Genomic DNA, 17,143 nt, shown 5'->3' with positions numbered 1-17,143 from the left:
AGGCATAAGCCTAAAAGAGTAGTGTGCTAACTGTTCATTTACCGGAAAGGTTCTTGTGTTCTTATTTACAGTCACAAAGGCTAGTCGGCTAACAGTGAGCCATGTGTAGAGTAAATAAAAGTGTTTGAACTCGCCCCTGTGTCGCCATTTTCACCAGATTGAAAGGCTATAATAACTGATGACACTCTCCCTCTCTCTTTCTTCTCTTTGATTGCAACACCTCTGAGAGAGTCTAGGGAGGGGCCACTCACACACAAAGGCTTTTAATTGGACCAGCTCCTCTTTTATTTGCATAAAATCAGTCTGACTGAGAGTGTGTGAGAAAGAGAGTGGGAGAGAGAAAGAGGCTGAGAGCGAGAGACACCTCATGATTCTGCAATTTGCACTGAAAGACAGGCTTTTGAAAAACAAACAACTGAGATTTATGGGTAAATTTGTGGAAAACGAAAACAAGCAATGTGTTACTATTCTTTTATTTTTCTGTCAGCACAGTCAGAGTCTTTTTCTCATTTAAAAATAATTCCCAGCCTTTGCGGGGGGTGTTTTAAGTCATCTCTAACCCAGGGAGCGTGATCAGCCTGCAATGTAACACAGAGACAACAAGCAGTAAAATGAGCCCTTTACATCTCTAAAACCAGTTAAGTCTGGTTCAACTGTACATGCATACTGGTGAAATCATTCTTCAGCTTGAAAAGAGTTTTGAAAACATACTGTACAGTAGAAATACTTAAGGAATAATAGAATAGAATTGTTAAGCCAACACTACAGGCTGTAAGAAAAAAATCTTACTTCATTAACAATATCCATTGTCACAGTTTTTTTTAATCACAGACCTAGCACAGTAACAATCATTAATGAATGACTTGCGTTAAATACATCAGGTTTAATTAATGATTGTGTTGAACTAAATACAGCTGACTTCGCTTCAGTCTTAATTACAAAGCTAATAAAACATTCTCTCTTTTTAGGTCCCAGTTCAACCCTTGGGTTTCTCATGAGGTGGAAGAGGATGGGTGGCCAGAGGGGTTGGCTGTTATCTTTGGTTATCTAGCTGTATGAGTGATATTCATTCTTCATAAAGCTAGATAACCGAAAGTAACAAGAATCCCATTACACACCTGAAAGGCATCACCCACCTTGCAAACTGTACTTCTCTCATCCCCTTTTCTCTTCTATCCTTCCTAAGTCTCTCTCTCTCTCTCTCTCTCTCTCTCTCTCTCTCTCTCTCTCAATCTCTGCATCATCTTGTGTGAGCACAAAATGGCTTCCATCAGTACTGATAAAAAGGTAAGCAGTTTTATTTTATGTTCTTTTGTTCAGTAATAAGTAGTGATCATTTCCCTGTCTCATAGAAAGCATTGTGCAGCATAATCTTTCGCCTTAAAGTCCATTCCGCATAATTATTCTCCATGTAATGCATGTAAAATAGTGTTTACTCTTTGGGATATACAGTAGCTAATGTGATTGTATGAGATGTGTTAGCTGACTAAAGAAATTAACAATGTGGTATGGAGATTGTTCCCCTTTGACATACTCATTTTGTCAAGTGTATGAAAAATCAATAATCAAAAATAAAAAATAAAAATGCAATACAATGTCTTTTAAAACAACATAAAAAATACTGGCTTGTGCACACGCTTGTTAGATATTTGACAAGTGCATGGGATGCTCTATTGATTATAAGCAAAAATCAAGAGGACTTGAAAATAATTAATTCACTGATGCCAGTAGGAAAACCTTTGTATTACAAATAATGCTCAGAATGAGAGAATGAGTCTTCAGACAGTATAAAAAAGAACAGATGTTTTCCAGTATGCATTTTTACCAAAAAATATGGATATGTATACAAGGATAAGCCACAGGTTATAAGAACATATTTTACACTGGTATGTTGTTCAAACATGATCACGTTTAATCTGTAAGCTGCTGGTCTCAAAGCACAGTGCAGCATGCTGAGGCTTAATGCAGGGGCCACATGACGATCACCCTCAGGTGCCTAACACCTAAATCCCAGTAAGAGCGTCCAGTGCTCTCTGCAGTATTAGTCTGCAACAAACATGCAAGGCTCATTCACTCGTTACACCTTTGTTTAACAAGGTTGGTGAGCTGAGACCTCATTGTCTTTTCCAATACTGACGTGGACTATCGTTTGAATCAACTCATGCATTTGAATAATTAATGGACTAAAGCTTTCCCACACAATTCTGGCCACTATTCTAAGCTTCAGATGCATTCGGACTTTGAGCCAGCGCTGGGAAACAAACATTGATTGTTTGAACTAGCATTTGTTAAGTTTCTGCTGAGAGGTGCTTGATTGGATGTGACAGTTGGCTGTGTTATAAATGGGCTGGGATGGAGCCAGCTCTGGGATAGATGCTTCTAAGTGGAAAAACTTTTCAGGACAGTCCTGAATACAGGCCTATTCCTCACTGTGGGTGCAGAACTCAGAGCAGCTGAACCTGAACAGTTTTGCTGACAAAAGCCATTAGGAGGCCAGCACCAGTATCCCTTCACTATTATAGTTGAAATCAGCGGGTGGACATCTGCCACACAGATCATTGTATCTTTGAACACGTTAAGTTGTAATTTAAATGAGCTTATCTGGAATTAGCAGATCATTGAGGTTACACTTCTAAACTACATTACATTAGGTTACACTGTGTATTGTAAGAAACAAATGCACACAATTTTTTGAAAACATTATTTATTTATCCTTAAAAACAAAAACAGAAGAAGTTATCAATCACAGCATTTAAACTCATTTGCAATTACTTTTCCATATAAATTGCTCAAAAATTATTGTGGACTAAAAGATAAATAATCTAATTTATGTAGTGAGGCACTTTTCTCCCTGTGTTATGGAAGTAGCCACAGACAATGCTGCTGCATTGCAGGTGCAAGGATTAAACAGTACAGCTCTGAGAGCAAAAGGCGAAGGGAGAGTCTAAACCTTGTCAATGAGAACAGATAAATTAATGGACATGTGCGTTTAGATGCCCATAATATATTGAGCCATATTGATCAAGTCTGTATGTTTAAAAATAGCACATGCTGTTACATGAGGATTGCCAAGATCATGTCTTGTATTTTATACCTTCCAATCACAAAATCACTACTTCTACTCTGAATATGCATTTTCCTGGGTTAGCAAATATATAAATAATATATTTATATTTTATTATATTATTATATAAATATATTATAGTATATAATAATCTTAACAGCAGTTTATTTAATACATGTACACCTACTTATTCATGCGATTATCTAATCAGCCAATCGTGTGGCAGTAGTGCAATGCATAACATCATTCAGATACAGGCCAGGAGCTTCAGTTAATGTTTATATCAAACATCAGAATGGGTAAAAAAATTTGATCTCAGTGATTTCAACTGTGGCATGTTTATTGGTGCCAGACAGGCTGGTTAGAATTTACTCAGAATGGTGCCAAAAACAAAAAACATCAAGTGAGCAGTAGTTCTGTGGACAGAAATGCTTTATTGATATGAGAGGTCAACGGAGAATGGCCAGACTGGTTTGAGCTGACAAAAAGGCTACGTAACTTAGATAACCACTCTGTACAATTGTAATGAGCAGAATAGCATCTCAGAATGCACAACACGTCGAACCTCGAGGCAGATGAGCTACAACAGCAGAAGACCAAGTTGGGTACTTTATTAGGACTATATAGTATTCCTTATAAATTGCTCAGTGAGTGTAGCTGTAAATAGCAAATCTTAAAGAACAGGCCAGATATCAACCACCATTGTCTCAGCTAGATTTGGCTTTCTCTACAACCAATAATTTACAGTTGCTGTCTTGCTGCATCCAACCTACTGAGTAGTGTATACCCTCACTGTACTAGAAACATATGATGTCTACAACTCTTTGCCTGATTACAGCTTTTCATTGACTAATGAAATTGAATTAAAAATGTTCTTAGAAGTGTTAGAAATGTCTCAAACTGCAAACCTGCAGACGTTACCAAGATGTATTACAATCACCGATTTGAGTGGTTAGCATAAAAGTAGCAGGTAGCATTTAGATTGCATATATTAAGGCTTGTGAGGAATAATGAGTGCATTGTTGCTGGCTTCTAATGGTCTGATTCGGAATCTTATGGTTTCAGTTTGGCTGGAAAATTAAAGTCTAGGGAACAGCGGAGCAGGAAGGAGAGGAAAGAATGGCAGTTTCCTCGTTCTTAGCAAGCAGATTCAGACTCAAAGTGTCAACTAGAAAAACGGGCATTGTGCTCTTATCTTTACCACTCTCTTTCCCTCTCCCGTTGACTGTACTGTCAATAGAGCCAGTCCACTTGTCACAGAGACAATGGATTCCTTTACCAATCTTTTGACAGCATCCCAGTCACATCCACCAGGCTGCTTTTGATGAGCGGTGCTCTGATTCCTGCCCCTGGCTACGCTTCTCTTTCTCTGGACGGAACTCACCAACAGAGCCCCAAAATGGCTACTCTGTTGGAGAGGAAACTGAGGAATAGACGCCATTCTCTTTGACCCCCTCCTGCCCTAACGTCGCCCCATAGAATTGTGAATTCCCTTTAGGCTGTTCGAAAAGTCAATGGGCCCACACACACAAAGGGGATTAAATACTCAGCAGTAACAGGTGTAGCCAAACGTTGTCCTGATGAAATAAAAGGCTGATTCCTCACACGTGCTGTATGGTGACAAGAAGACCACACCATAGTTGTTGGGTTTGTGTTTATTTTATTGTGTCTGATAATAGCGTATTATGAAAATGACATTGTGTTAGTCAGTTATAAGAACTGTTGAATGTTGTCATTTTCCTTAAATGCTACTTTTAATTATTTACACTCTGTGTGAGTTGTAAATATTCAAGGATTTAAAAGGTTCTTTGTCAATTCAGAAAACTGAACAAGGAACAAATCAGACAAATTTAAGCTGCATTTAAATGTATCCCATCAAGCAGATTTGATGAGCGGTTAAAGAAAACATATTCAGATGTTGCTTGATTGTCCCATTTTTAATAGGCCATTTTGTCAAAAGCTTGGCACACTGAACTAGTACTCACTCTGATGAAATGACTCTCTTTTTTAATGAAGCGTCATTTGTATGGCTGTTCACATGCTGTCCACTCTCTGCCATATTGTCCTGCTCTCTCTTCAACACACCTACATGTCCACTGAAAGCACACAGTGCTATTGTTACCTCAGCTGTTAATGTCAGAGGCCTTACAATGGTTCCTATTTGCTGTATTTGCATAAGGCACTTTTCCAGCAAGTGTTTGGAGTGGTATTGAGAGAGGGTCCACTTTATCCAGCCACAGCAAAAAAATGTCAAGTACCAATTAGGGAAGGTTTTCTGCCTTTCAGCAGAGCCCCACCCCTCTAATCCCACTCTTTATTCCCCCCAGCCAACTCTCTCACATTCCGGTCCTGTCTCGCTTAGAACCCCAGTTAATGGCACCTTAAAACAAAGACCATCTCTCCCAGCTACCACAGAGTAAAAAAAAACATCCCTTAGGAAAGCTTAGCTTGTCACGCTGCTTTGTTTCCCTGTGGGAGCGTCCACAAGACATTATAGAATACCCCTCTGCGCTCCTGAGATGACTGGTTTCATAGTGCATCCCTCAGGTGTGTTATAGATCTGCCTCAAGATGAACTTGTCAGATTGTCTTACTCTACACAAGAGTCCACAGACATCTTTGCTGGGTGTTACAATTAAGTTATTTTAATTTTATCCATCTCCTTGAGTCATGCACAGTTATAATCACGCTACAGCAGGTTTTTGGCTACAGTCTTCATGTGTCTGTCCAAGTATATATGACACAATGTGTAATCGAAAATGTGAAAGAAGCACGTGAGCTGAGGAAGTGTAAAAAAACATGTCACACATCACCTCTGTCACATGCACAATCTTTAGGCCAATTATTGTCTGATTAACATGTATACATGCTGGATGAAGCCAAACTACCAATACATTAAATACGTCCATTTGTCCGACTTCGCAAGTTTAACCATTTTAAAAAGACATATTATTATTTCAATCCAACTGAAATCCGACTTTTAAAGTGCATGACAATACTGATTGTCTCCACCCACTGATTTGTGTGTGTAAAGGCCTATACATTTAAAAACGTTCCTCCAATATATTTTCAGAGCTTCTGTTTGAACAGTTGACATGCTCTTAGAAAAAAAAAATCTTTAATGAAAATGCGTTTTCTGTTTAATTTTGCACGGTGTCACAGATGAGTAGCAGTAGAGGACTGGTATTTTTACAAACTGCAAGCACACTGCAAGCACACCAAAGAACCATGACGAAAGAATGTGTTACAATCTTAAATGGCCAGGAACACCATTTTTGTGCTCTCTGGGACGCCGTTGTTCGTCCACACAACGTTTACTTCTGTTAGCCGCCTCCTGCCATGCAAAAGGATTTATCCTTCACTCTCTGTCTCTTTCATTCAATATCTCGGTGTAGATTTTTTCCCAGCATTGATTCTCAGATGGTTGGGTCTGATTTGCATGCATTTGCATAATGAAAGTCATTTGCATGCTCAGGGCAGACTTTACCTTGAGAACAGACATGAAAAGGTGTTTGTGTGTGTGTGCAAGCACTTGAACGCATGTGTGCGCATGTGTGGCTTATTGTGCTTATGCATCCCTCACATGCTGATGCAAGTACAAACTTCATTTTTGCCATCTTTCTTACTTTTATCTTTCCATTTTCTCTCTCATACAGACCGACAATCTGTCTCTCCATGATGTCAGGGAAAGGAAACGTTGAAGGAAACGTTGAAGGAAACGGGGCAGGCCAGTTGTATGGCAGTCTTCCCACTCTGAGTCCTGCTGGTGTTGTTGCTCCCCTCCCCTTCGCTGCTCTCCTGCCCCCTTCCTCCCGTCACCAGATGCAGCTTGCACAAAGCCACCATCTTAGATCATGTGGGCATTAAATGGAAAATAAGCAGGTATGACCTACCATCTCCGTCCCACTTCTCGCACCCTCCTCTCTCTTTCTTTTTCTGGCTTATTCTTTTTTACACACTGTGTCCCCTCTCCCCCTGCTCTAAGGCACTGTTCATTACAGCAGATGTGTTTGTTAATTGTGACTATCACACGTCCTGGTTGTGATAACCGCTTAAGGGGGTGGAGACATGTTTTGTAGTCGTTTGCATTAAATCATTCTCCAGCACTATGGCTGAGGCAGAGCTGCATCTGCGGGCATCAACATTGAATAGATTGCCATCAGGGATTCTGCTGCCCCGCCGTCGTGCCATGCCAGCTACTAAGATGGCACGCTGCCATTATTGAGACGAACAGCAAGACGTTTCTCCTGCTTTCAGACATAGTTGTCATGATATTATTTTTCCCATGAGAATTTGAGATTGAATAAGCAAAATGGATGATCATTGCTAGCCTTTAATGGCTACTGGCAAGAAAGACTACCTTACATAATTATAGATGTCAATTATTCTGCATAGATTTAAAGTTGCACAAACCATTTGAAAAAACATGCATGAAGTCATGAGATACTAAGAGAGAGTGAGATAGCGACAAGGACTAGTAGGGCAATAGCTATGAAAAGGGAAGGTGTTAGGGACCGTGATAGAGAGGTCTCTATAAGGACAGACTCTCTTTGTATGTCTTGGTTTTTAAGAGTTGCAGCCAAGACAAGTCCAGTATTGTTCTCTGTGGTGAGCTTGCAGTGGTGCACTGTTATTAAGGCCAGGAAGCTATAAATTTAAAAACCGCTTAACCAAAACACCAATTAGAGCCGGCTGTGGCATATTAAGTGAGGTTGAAAAGTAAACAATACAGGTCATTGTCCCTCACTCTCTCAGATGGCTGCCTTTGTTCAAGTCCCATCACTGAATGTCCAGACAATAACCTCAACTAACAGATACAGTGAAGGAATAGCATGCAAACTGTGCTGCTCAGAGCTCAGTCTCTCTGCTCGAAAGGAGAGTCATAGAGCAGATAGAGACAATAAGGACATACTGAGGAATTTAGATATTTGTATACAGTAGATTTGGTTCCCTGAGATGGATAAGGCTTATGACCAGTGCAACCACTAAGAAACAGCCAGAAGATAGAAATAGAAGTTCAACAGTCACTTAATCATGTTTATCATTGATCATGGAGTGAGTGAATACAATTTGCAGAACAATTACTATATATAAAGAGTTTAACTCTTCCACAACATCAACTACAATCTACCATTATGATAATTTCTACTTTAAGCATCTCTGAATCTAAATAAGAGAAAAGAAATCAAAGGGGCCAATGAATAATGTTATTTTGGAAGCTTACAAAACAAGGATTTAATTGTTCTAGACTGATAAAACTCTGCATATTTTGGAATTCTACGTGCAGCCAGCAGACCAAGGAGGTGATTTATCATTAAACCTGTCAAGAAATAATTTGCATAAAGAAAATGAAGCTTTCAAGACACTTAAGTACATTTAATACCCAAATTCCTAATACCGTAATGCATTCGGATGTTTTACTTTTATAATTTCTGTTGTTTTCGATGATGACTCTTATTACTGTAACACAGTGATGTTTACAGTATAACAGTAAAAAAGATACTGTAATATATATTTTCTTAGATCAGTGAAAGACAGTACCAAGGGGGTACCACTATGTTATACATTAATATTTCACAATTTAAATAATAAATTTTTTTTCCCATTGCGGTAATGAAAGTATCACAATGACCATCTTCTTTGGAATTGTGGTAATGAGAATTGGGGAGTAACATGTGCGTAGCTTTCATGAAAAGAATGTCACAATATAAAAAATCTTAATGGCCCTAAAATAGGTAAATTTTCTATGTGCAAAAAATCCTTCCTTATTTGTTTCTTTTGATTTTGGAGTAAAATAGGATCAGGACATTTTCTTGACAAGTTTGGTGAGAATCACCCATAGAATCGTAGTTACACTTGGTCTAGAATCATGTCAGTGTTTGCTTTTGTCTTGAAGCAGTAATCTAAGTGCACCTCAGTAAACAGGTGGCAAACTGAGGAAGAGTGTGGCTGAGAGGCACGGCACAGTAAATTGTACACAGTAAAAACAAAGCCAAAGCACATCAGATAAAAAAAGAGCGAAGAATCTATGGCAGCTTGCGTCTGGGAGTGTGTGTCTGTGGGGGGCTATGAGGTGGCTGGGGCATGGGCAAAGGGGCAGATACTCCTGTCTGCACACACACACACACATTAAAACCAGGCTCCCCTTTTCTGAGCAGCTGCTCTCGCCTCTCCATGCAGTCACCAGCCTTGGGAACCACCATGGTGAGGCTCCCCAAAAATGGGCACCGGGGCCCCCCAAGTCTGAGTCTGTCTGCCTCCCCCTTTTTGTCTCCCCTCCCCCTCCTGACGATGATGCTGGGTGCCTGGGAAGGACTCTAAGTTCATGGTCAGACTGCCTATTGAACTGACAGGCTGACTGTTTGCTCAATTCAGTCCTCTATTCAGCCTGGACAGGAGGAGGGAGACAGAGACACAGTAACACTCCAATGAGTATTCATTTAGGAAAGACAACCAGAGGGAGAGAGGGAAATCACGAAAGAAAGAATGAAAAAGAGGAGAAGCAGAGAGGGAGGGGTAGAGAAATAAGAGTTTTTTTGTGCCACGTTTGCCTTAGAAATGGCGGTGCCAACCATCACGCACAGATTCTAAACAGCTCCTCCTCCCCATTCTACATTTATGTGTCTCTGTATTTCACTATTGACTAATTATTTAGTCTGTGACTGCAATTCATGCAGGTTCTTTGTTTCAGTCTTCTCATCTTTTCTTCCATTCCCTTCCTTTATCTTGTTTTCATTGTATTCTCTCTCACAAAAACCTATTCCTCCAACTTAGATGATACATCACATGCCATTATTGTCTCTACACCAAATCTGACAGGATTCAGGGGACTTTACCTTATGTTCATGAATGACCACATTTCAGTGTCCAGATCCTAATTGTAACTATCATAACAGATATAACACTATAGACCGCAAAAAGTGGTTACCTGCAATTATCCGTAATCTGCTTAAGGAGCTATTTCTACCTGATCTAACCCTTAAAATTTGTTTTGTTTGTGAAACCTAATGTATTCAGGTTGGTTCAATGATGATACATAATATTTTTGACTTCAATCAAACCAGTTAACTTAGATGTTAGATGCTAATGAAATCAATTGTAATTTTGCAGTATATGTAGGAAATCATGACAGCTACAGTCATATCAGTAACCTTATAAAAGCTGTTTTATTTTACATGGAGAGGATCCACAAATGGGGGCAGCCATGTTAGAATCACATGACCAGCTGAATTCTACTCACTTAACCTTAAAGTAAGCAAGTATTAAGTGAGCTATAAAGTTGATAGAATTTCAATTTTTACAGTCATTTTAGGGTTTTAGGGTTTGTTGACAATGCATCATTATGACAACAAAGTTGTTAAATTGGCTATAACTTTACACAGCAAAAGTCTACCTGACCTAACCTTTAAACATTTGTTTTGTTGGTGTAACATAATGTAGCCAGATTGATTCAGAAATTTTAATTATATTTTTGCCTAAAATCAAACTTGTTAATTTAGTTGTTACAACATTAAATGTTAGGTTAACATTACTATTGACATTCACAATTGACGTTCTAAACTTGGGAATCTTCCACATACTTCTGCCGTTTAAGTTCATTTTCTGGCAATAAAACAATAGGACAAGGTCATTGCTGGCCCATAAACACAGTAACTCTGGGTGTTTGATCAGCTCTGGCCTGCTTCAGGTCTTAATCACTTTCGCACCTTGAGTTGCTTATCTGAGCTGTGTGGTGTGACAAAACTCTGGAGTTCTCCAGGCTTAGGTTTTGTCACATGCCTCCTCTTTGCTTTAGTGCCACATTGTACCAAGCGCAGAGGCACTGTCAACTTCGGCCTCAATCCCTTAACCTGGCACTTTCAACAGCCCACATTAGTCATGGCCATCTGAGGTGTTAGTTTGCAAATATCTTAAATATCCACGAGTTCATCTGCTTAATCTAAGTAAAAGAACTTCTTAAAGTATAGCAGACACTCCTGAAGACACAAACTGACCCTGAGAGTTTGTATATAATCATTTGCAGTTGATTGTTCTGATTTGAATTGAAAATGTCAAACTGTTGCCAAGAGTTGTATTAAAGTATTTGTCACTTTATGATGTACATATGTTTTTGAAATATATTTAATTAAACACATTTTCTGTTTCTTTTATTTCATTTCAGTTTTCAAGTCAAGTTGAAAATCGTGGAATCCATTAAATGGAAGCTGATTCACGTACCGACAGCTGATGGAGTCACATGGTTCTTTACTATGCATGTGCCCCAACATCTGATATAAACAGCACTTTAATTGTTCTTTATAACTTCAATCATGGCATTTGTGAAGCCTTCATGTACTGTTACAGGGGCTGTATGTTTCATGAGTCTAGTGTGTGTGTGTGTATGTATGATGTGTGTCTCCATTTTTTAGCGTGTGTTTACTGTTGAGAAGATGGGAGGGGATATTGCAGGAGACTTACTGTTGTACGGATCTGGATCAAAGTACTTAAAACATTGTGCATTTTAACAAAACACCTAGAATTCTCAGCATAAAACGCTTCTGTTTAGATCATTTTACTATGGACAATTTGTAGAATTTTTTTTAAGGGTCAACCATTTCAGTAGAAAGAAAGAAAAATAATTGAGGGATAGAATCTTAAAAACAAATTAACCCAGGTCAACACTAATCTGTCTTGTTAGACCTTTATGAGTACAATCTTTAGCATAGTGCACTTTATTAAGTCACATCTATTTTTTCTCCCAATTTATTTTTAGTTCAATAGTTTTCAATATTAAAGGAAAATGTAGAAACTTTCTGTGTACTGTACATAATGTATTTCTTCAATAACTGATTACTAATTTATATTTAACATGAAATACAGTATTAGAAATAACGTGTGAGGCTCTGTAGATTCTGCATGTATGAATGTGAAACCCACGGCAGCAGTGAACGGTTCTGCACTCTGATTGGACAGCTCAGTGTGTTGTGCATCACACACTTGTTGGAAAGAGAGCTGTTGTCTTTAAATTCTATGCAATTGCGTTGAGCTTGCAATCACCCGAAAGAGAAGGCAGATCAGAGCAGTTGTTTATGATTCAAAGTACTTTACTGAAGACATTTATTGACAGCAAATTAAATCTTTTTTAAGGTGAGGAAGAGAAAATATTAAGCTGAAATTTGTATGCCCAGTAAAACTGGTTTCAACAAACTAACTTAAATGTCCTTTTAGCTTTTTAATTGTTTTATAATTTTGTTTTAGTTCAATTTTCATTTCAGAACTTCATTTTAAAGGGGATTAAATGCTCTGTCTCTCTGTATTTTGAGTTACAACCAGTTACAGCTGAAGACAAAATGTCACTATTGCTATGCAAATGTTTTACAGTTATATTTTATTACAATTTGAAGAGAATTGTGCAATGTATTTTATAAATAGATTTTTCCGTGCATCAACAATCAAGTGACTATAAAGACAATGATTTGATGACATTTTTTCTATGCTTTTTACTATGCAATTTTTTTTTTTTTTTTTTTTTTCAATTGGTCATAGTTCTGTAGTAATAATGGTAATATTTAAAATCATGTTTTCTTTTCATTTTAAACTCTTTGATTTTATTATTTTCCCTATGGTATGTTTTTTTTCATGTTGCAGATGAGTGCAAATGTGTGAGTTTTTTGTTCATAATTTTACAATTTTTTTTTTGTAGTACCACATGTGCCTTTTAACAATGTCCTGTTATGGATATTAATAAAGGTTTACTTTGAAAACAAATATATGCATTATTTCCTCTATTTGATACCCACAGTTCTGAATAATATTGTTTCTATCAAAGACAAATTAATTTGAAGCAAGATTTTTGAAGCCTGAACTCTAATTTAACTAATTTTCTTTCAAAGATTATTCATTTGTTCAGGGGTAATTTGACCAGCAAATAACTTGATCAGGTCTAGAACATTACCCTCCACCAACATTTCTTGGCCGAGTACCTCAAAATCTGCATGGCTGTGTGTCAGGTACCAGGGTGCATTAGTGTATTGCAGGCCATAATGATGCTGATCTAACACACATTTTGGTGAGGCTGTGCAACAGTGGGAAGCAAGTATTAGACCAGGGTGCCTCAGAATGCAGCATTGAAAACAGGGTCACCTGAAGTTCAGGGAGTAATGAGTACTTATACTTTCATCAATATCCTTTTCTCCTGCAGATCTATCTGATAGCATTATTTATAAACACTGTGGATGAATTTTAAACAGTTAATTACATAGCCAACATTAGTTTATTCCACTTCTGTGTTCAGTATATAAGGGCTAAGATAATAATTTAACATGATTTTCTCTGAAATTACTCAAATAAAGTCTTTGAAATGCACCTAAATTAGCATGTGAAAGTTCTAGAAGTTAGTAAAGAGCATTGTGTGGTGTGTTTCTGTAGCATTGGTAGAGTATGCTGCTAGCACTTCCAATGTCATGGGTTTGATTCTCAGGGAACACACAAAATGTATAGCTTGAAGTCACTTAATATTAGATAAGAAAAGGAAAGAAAAAAGAGAAGATTACTAATTACCAATCTGTGTTTGGTTTTATTTGACCAAATACACCCTATACTTAAGACATAATTTTTAGCACACTAGACTCGTGTAGTCCCCATACTTTTGTCCCATATTTACATTTTCTAAATTGTAGAAAATTATGGCTATGAATAATTTTGGTGCAACTATGCTTTAAGACCGATTTATTTCAGCAGTGTCCTCGTGCCACTGATTAATTTATGGATCATTTTGTAATTAGAAAATAGGGAGGTTGTTATGAAGGGTGCAACATTATATTGAAAAATAATTTCTGTGAAAGGAACCTAAGCATTCAATACTATCATTAAGGGAGAGAAAGGGACACAGACAGCACTCCGCAAATGGTGGTCTCTGTGCCCTTCTGGGCTGCAAAGAGAACAAAGCAGAGCAGAACAGAACAGAGTGAGTTTACACATCCACCCACCAAAATATCCTTTATACAAAACTGCCATCATTTAAATACAAATGACGACAGTAAGGATCAAAGAACAAGAGAGAGGGAAAAAAGAGGGCAAGTGAGAGAGAGATTCTCGAAGTGACCATGGGAAAGATGTGGTAGATTCCCTTACTTGATTCCCTACTCTCGCTCCTCAAATCTACACCTTGAGTCCAATTAGGGTAGGTAAATGTTGCACACCCCAATACACATGTTAATTTCTCATTAAATGATTGCTCTTTGATTTGTACTTATGCACAGTTACTGATGAATAAAGGAAAAAACTGAGATTTTTGTTCATTACTAGATGTAGATTAGATTTTAGTAGTAATGGGATATTCACCCAAAACTGAAAATTATGTCATAATTTACTCACACTCATTTTGTTCAAACCCCATACATCTTTATTTTGTGGAGCACAAAAGGAGATGATTGACAGTATGTTAGTCTCAGTCACCATTCACTTTCATTCTTTTGTCCATACAATGAAAGTGAATGTTCTTCCTGCCTAACATTTCCTTTTGTGTTCTGCAGAAGAAAGTCATATGGGTTTAGAACTACATGAGAGCAAATGATGAAACATTTTTAATTTATGTGTGAACTATACATTTAATAGCACTGTATGAAAATTGTTAAGTGAATAAAACTATCAAATTTGACTAGGTACAGTGTTGGGTATATTCCAATTACAAAGTAATTAGTGACTGTAATCTTATTACTTTTAGTTAAAAAAGTAATGTAATGCATTACATTTTAGTAATCAGAATAGCTACTGACTTTCAATTAATTTAATTACTTTTAAATATATAATAGGGTTATGGTTATTTTTAATATATTATTTATGTAGAATACATGAATTTTGGTCTCGTAACGAGGCATTGTGAAGGAGAAATGTGAGGTGCTGAGTTTATGACTTGTGTGTAACAATGAACAAGGAAGAAATATAAACATTATTTTGAATTTTTTGAGCATAAAAGGGTTTTAGACTTAGATCCTCCCATGCTAAGTAGCATATCGGGCAGTACATTTGTTAATCTTCTTACTGTTTCTGTAGCAAGTTGGTTTTGTGGGGATGGGCCGCTAACCCTACGCCCAACCCTTCTTCTTTCTCATCCGGGCTTGGGACTGGCAATAGTGTTTTAGAAAGGAACTTAAAAATTAATTAATAAGTCATGTGATTACTTTTTCAGTGAAGTAGAAATTTTGAGAAATAATCAGTCATTTTTAGTGGATTCATAGTTTTAAATAACTTAACCAATTCTGATTGGTAGCCATAAGTCAAAAGTTTTTGGGTGGGCTTGAGGGGCAGAGTCGATGGGGCTGAGGACCAAGGTGAAGTAGGAGTGGGCCTGGACCATGGAGCAGAGATGGGCCTGGACCGTGGAGCAGAGGCCGGCCTGGACCGTGGAGCAGAGGCCGGCCTGGACCGTAGAGCAGAGGCGGGCCTGGACCGTGGAGCAGAGGCTTGCTTATGACATGGAATGGAGCAGTCTGGGCTTGGCTGTGACATGGCATGGAGCAGGCTGAGGTTCGGCTGTGACATGGCATGGAGAAGTCTGGGGCTTGGCCGTGACATGGCCTGGAGCTGACTCTGGCGTGGCCGTGACATGGCCTGGAGCTGACTCTGGCGTGGCCGTGACATGGCCTGGAGCTGACTCTGGCGTGGCCGTGACATGGCCTGGAGCTGACTCTGGCGTGGCCGTGACATGGCCTGGAGCTGACTCTGGCGTGGCCGTGACATGGCCTGGAGCTGACTCTGGCATGGCTGTGACATGGCCTGGATCTGTGGTCATGAACACATGCTGAGACTCAGAGACAAAATCCCTTCTCCTCCTCCGTGAGGCCAAAGTTTGCAGTGCAGGCTCTGGGACAGACGAGGCTGGCAACGTTGGCTCGTTGGCTGTGGCAGACATGGCCGTTGGCTCGTTGGTCAAGGCAGGCATTGGTTCATTGGCAATGACGTGGGATGATGGCTTGGTGGCCATGACGTGAAACTCTGGCTTGGCGTCCATGACATGAAACTCTGGCTCGGCGGTGGCCATGTCAAGGAACTCTGGCTGGGCTGAGGCCATGTCGAGGAACTCTGGCTCGGCGGCGGCCATTTCGAGGAACTCTGGCTCGGCGGTGGCCATTTCGAGGAACTCTGGCTCGGTATCCGCCTCCCCCACAGTGAAAGTGGAACCAATGAGCTGCAGGGCGAGGTCAATATATTGGGCCAGATTGAGGGAACTGCGACTGCCAGGCATCAAGGAGGAGATGGGCTCATTAACTCCCACCTGAAAAATGTCCTTGAAGGCGAACTCGTTAAAGCCCACCTTGCTGGCCAGATCACAGAAATCCTCCACGTATTCTTCCAGGAGACAATACCCCTGCTGTAAGCTGAGGAGCTGAACTGCTGGGTTCATTGTTGCTCCAGACACAGGAGCAGACGAAGACGAAGTGAGATGACCCCAAGTGCAGTTTTATTTTAAGACGTGCAAAACCAAAAATCCTAACTATACATGTGAACATGAACATGAACTTGAAACATAAACTAAACTAGGCGTAAACTTGAAACTTGACTTCACTATAAATCTGACATGACATGACATGACTTGAACTCAGTAACAATAAACAATACTCGACACTGGACAATGGCAACATGAGGGCTTGAATACATGGACATGGGGAAACATAAGCCAATGGACAAACAGAACTCTAAACAAGATAACAAGACAATACGCATAAACCAATTACATGAAAGTACCAATAACAAGACTAAGAACCAATGAAAACCAGACACATAAACATGGAGGGAAAACAGGACATCACATGACCAGGAAAGGGGAACAAAACTTTTCAAAATAAAAGATTTGAAAACAAAACATGACCAAAAACACATCTAGACATGACAGGTGAACTTTGACAGGCGAATTCTCCACATTGATCAATTGGAAGTTTCTTGATTTGGCAGTGTGGGCGGTGCTTCGTACAATACATAGATTCACTGAATATTCACAATGGACAAGTATATAATTGTATTTTAATTTCACACTCCCAGAGTATAAAGTGCAGAATTAAAAAGAGGCTGCTTGACAATGAGATTTTTGCTGGTTTTACAC

General features: G+C 38.9%; 1 long non-coding RNA gene across 1 annotated transcript; it reads left to right on the top strand.

The window, feature by feature from the left end:
• The first annotated feature begins 1,115 nt into the window (after positions 1-1,115).
• Positions 1,116-12,735, top strand: LOC127655953 (uncharacterized). The gene is made up of 3 exons (XR_007972120.1): positions 1,116-1,287; positions 6,720-6,945; positions 11,225-12,735. It is a non-coding gene; the product is annotated as an uncharacterized LOC127655953 (long non-coding RNA).
• The last annotated feature ends 4,408 nt before the right edge of the window (positions 12,736-17,143 follow it).

Source organism: Xyrauchen texanus, chromosome 15 (genome assembly GCF_025860055.1).
Source record: "Xyrauchen texanus isolate HMW12.3.18 chromosome 15, RBS_HiC_50CHRs, whole genome shotgun sequence".
Taxonomy (NCBI): Eukaryota; Metazoa; Chordata; class Actinopteri; order Cypriniformes; family Catostomidae; genus Xyrauchen; species Xyrauchen texanus.
Note: the sequence above shows the minus strand (reverse complement) of the source record. Positions and strands in the feature narration are given on the sequence as shown.